Source organism: Myotis nattereri (assembly GCF_964212035.1).
Source record: "Myotis nattereri genome assembly, chromosome: 3".
Classification (NCBI taxonomy): domain Eukaryota; kingdom Metazoa; phylum Chordata; class Mammalia; order Chiroptera; family Vespertilionidae; genus Myotis; species Myotis nattereri.
The window spans coordinates 43784663-43788748 of record NC_138077.1 but is presented as its reverse complement, the minus strand read 5'-3'; positions in this window follow the sequence as shown (position 1 = coordinate 43788748).

Here is a 4086-nt window from a genome sequence, read left to right as displayed (position 1 = left end):
ATTCTGCAAAGTTGTACAGGGTGTGGAATGCAAACACAAGTGTGCAGTAAACCAGATTCAGAGATGACAGTGCCTCAGCAACAACATAACCCACAGCGGAAGGTGGAATCGCATGGCCCCGTGAGGAATTGGGCTCCTTCCTCTCTGGTTTCGGGGTGCATCACCCAAGAACCACCACTGCCAAGTCACTGCAGCTCGGCAGCTCCCGCATTTAGCGTCTGCCCCACTGGTGGTCAGTGGACATCATAGCAACCAGTTGGACGGGCAGAGGGACACTTAGCATATTAGCTTTATATATATATATATATAGACTAGGGGCCTGGTGCATGAAAATTCGTGCACAGGTAGGGTCCCTAGGCCTGGCCAGCGATCAGGGCTGATCGGGGCCTTCCAGCTGCTGACCAGGGCCTCCTTTCCCCAGCTGCCAGCTGCCAGCCAGGGCCTTCCTTCTTTCTGCACAGCCCCCTGGTGGTCAGTGCACATCATAGAGGGTGATTGAATTCTCGGTGGAACTCCCAAGGGGACACTTTGCATATTAGCCTTTTATATATATAGATGTTATTTATTACATAGTATTATGTTATATACAGTGGGGCCTTGACTTACAAGTGTCCCAACTAACAAGTTTTTCGAGATACGAGCCATCTCTCAGCTGATTTTTTGCTTTGAGTTGCGAGCTAAAATTCGGGTTACGAGCCAGATTCAGATACCCCACCGCTAGTTGGCACAGTGAACGTCACAGTGAATGCCACAACATCAACCCAGCATCACGTATCTCACTCATTCACTTTAAGATTTGACATACGAGTAATTTGAGTTACGAGCTCTGTCACGGAACGAATTAAACTCGTAAGTCAAGGCCCCACTGTATTATTTATTAGACTTATTTGTATTATTGCATAATAGTAACATACTAACTTATAGTTAGTATAATTATCCTATAAAATAAAAAGCTAGCCCTAACCAGTTTGGCACAGTGGATAGAGCGTCGGCCTGCGGACTCAAGGGTCCCAGATTTGATTCCGGTCAAGGGCATGTACCTTGGTTGCGGGCACATCCCCAGTAGGCAGTGTGCAGGAGGCAGCTGATCGATGGTTCTTTCTTATCGATGTTTTTAACTCTCTATCCCTCTCCCTTCCTCTCTGTAAAAAATCAATAAAATATATTTTTTTAAAAAAGGCTAATATGCAAATTGTCCCCTCGACAGAGAGTTCGTCCGGGAGTTTGACCAGCGGGTGGGGCCGGCCGGCCAACCACCCGCAGCCCTTCCCCCCTCCAGCCTGCCCAGCCCAATTGGCCTGATCAGGGTGAGCTGGCCGGACCCCACCCGTGCACGAATTCATTCACCGGGCCTCTAGTAGTAATATAACTAAGTGAACAAGAAAAAAATTAGGTTCCTACTACCTTGAAGATAAAAACCAATATCCTATACATGACCTACAAAGATCTTCACAGCCTGTCTTCAAATAACTTTACCATTTCCCTATTTATACATTCCAAACTCTCAATCCACGCTTCGTGTATGCCTCCGAGTCTTTTCCTTCTGCCTGGAATGCTCTTTCTTCACCTTCTTCACCCTGCAAACTCCTACCTAATCTCTGAAACCCAGATCAAAACTCACCTCCTATGTGAAGCTTTTCCAGTGGCTCCTTCCCCTGGGATACTCAGCATCATACCACTTCCACCTCAGTTCTCCTATGGAATATGTATCCATACCTCTATGTTAGTATTATCATTAATGTGTCTGTGTGCTTGGGGGAAGGATACATCTCTAATTTTTTCCTTATTGTTTTTTAAAATAGAAGTTCAAGAAATGTTTCAATAAATGATGGAATGATGAATGAAATAAGTGTATTGATTTGGGGAAAGTTATCCTGATCTTGCTGAATATGCATCAAGAAAACAGACTTATCTTTCCAAACTTGGACCACAACTGAAAGATGGCAGGATCATTCATGAGAATGAGAAGACGTAAGTAAGGATGTTATAGTGAATCATTTACCAGCTTGGAACCCTAGACCAGGGCAAGAGGGGACATAGGTCACCTTTCCTGACTGTTGAAGCCAATGAGAGTTATAAAACTGCCTCCCCTCAGATCCATCACACTTCCATACCTGTTTTTCCTGTTCTTGGAAACTTGCCTGCTTCTTTCTACCCTGCTCTCTGTGGCAAGTGATTTTTAGGTGTGTTTTTTTGTTTTAGTTTTAGTTTTTCTTTAGCCAACACTGGCTGGTGTTGCTCAGTTGTTTGGGTGTCATCCCATACACCAAAAGGTTGCCGGTTTGATTCCTGGTCAGGGCACATGCCTGGGTTTCAGGCTCAATCCCTAGTAGGGGGCATGCAGGAAGCAGCCAATAGATTGATGTTTCTCTCTCTCCCTCTCCCTTCCCATCTCTCTAAAAAAAAAGTCAATAAAAAATCTTTTTTTTAAAAAAGCTAGTATATAATAATTGATTAAAGATGAGGAAAATTGTAATATTCTTGAGTTGTGATCATTTATCAGAGTCATATATTGAGAACATTGACCATTATTCACTCTTTTTCAAATGATTTTTATTGATTGATTCTAGAGAGAGAGAGAAAGAGAAAGTGGGAAAGAGAGAAACATTGACTTGTTGTTCCACTTATTTATGCATTCATTGGTTGCTTCTTGTATGTGCCCAGAGATCAAACCTGCAACCTTGGCGTAGCAGGACAACACTCTAGCCAGCTAAACACCCAGCCAGGGCCTGCATTATTCACTCTTGACTATTTGATGAGAAATGAGGAAATGGTTTTCTTCAGGATACCTTTGACTAAATGTTAATGTTCAAATGGTTATGAGCTGGCCCATCTTTTGGAATTTTTTAAAAAACTTTTCTTTGGAAATAAATATTGGCTCACAGGAAGTTGCAAAAATAGTTCAGAGATGTCCCATGTATCCTAACACAGTTTTCCCCAGTTTTAACATCTTACATAACTAGAATGGACTATCAAAACCAAAAAATTGACATTGGTATAATCCACAGAATCTATGTAGATTTTACCAGTTTTACATGCACTTGTATTTGTGGTGTGAGTGTGTGTGTGTGTGTGTGTGTGTGAGATCTCATCACAGGTGTAGATTCCTGTAACCACCACCACAATCAAGAGATTCTCAAACATTCCTTGTGCTCCCTCTTTACAGTCAAACCCATTCTCGGGTCTTCCCTACATCTCCCCTCTCCCATCCTTTGAAATGTTTTTAAATATATATATTTGATATTTCTCACTACCCTGAAAAAGAGGGGATGGGTTTCCCACTGATTCTTGTGCTGTTTTGAATGCTGCAAGTAGAAAGGGCCATAAGAGTAGGACTTAGGGCAGTGATGGCGAACCTATGACACGTGTGTCAGAGGTGACACGCGAACTCATTTTTTTGGTTGATTTTTCTTTGTTAAATGGCATTTAAATGTATAAAATAAATATCAAAAATATAAATCTTTGTTTTACTATGGTTGCAAATATCAAAAAATTTCTGTATGTGACACGGCACCAGAGTTAAGTTAGGGTTTTTCAAAATGCTGACACGCCGAGCTCAAAAGGTTCGCCATCATTGACTTAGGGGAACCCTCTGTGCCCCACTGGTGGGATAATCATTAATAGTAACACAAAAATGTTAACAGTAACACAAAGCCTCTCCACGGAAATGATTTTTGTTCCTATACTTGGCTAGTTTCCAGGAAAATATACATTGTCTCTGTGTAGATAAACACTTGGCATGGTACTAAAACTGATAGGCACTCAACAAATATTTATCAGGCAAGTACACTGATCCAAAAGGGAGCCATGTGTTCCATAACCGGTTCCTAGGAGAATGTGAAACAATGCTCCGTTTGTTCCCGAGGGCAGTTGTTTTCAAATTAGTAGAGCTTTTTGAAAATGGAAAAGTAAAATAGCTAGCAGGTCGCCTATTAGGCTTTCCTATTTCCATATCCCTAATTTACTTCTCCAAGCAGCAGGCAAGACACAAAAATAGACTCAACTGCTGACTAAAGCTATTAGCCTGAAACATCACTGCTGTAAACTGCTCTCCGTTCCTAAAACCCCAGAGATTCTCCACCAGAT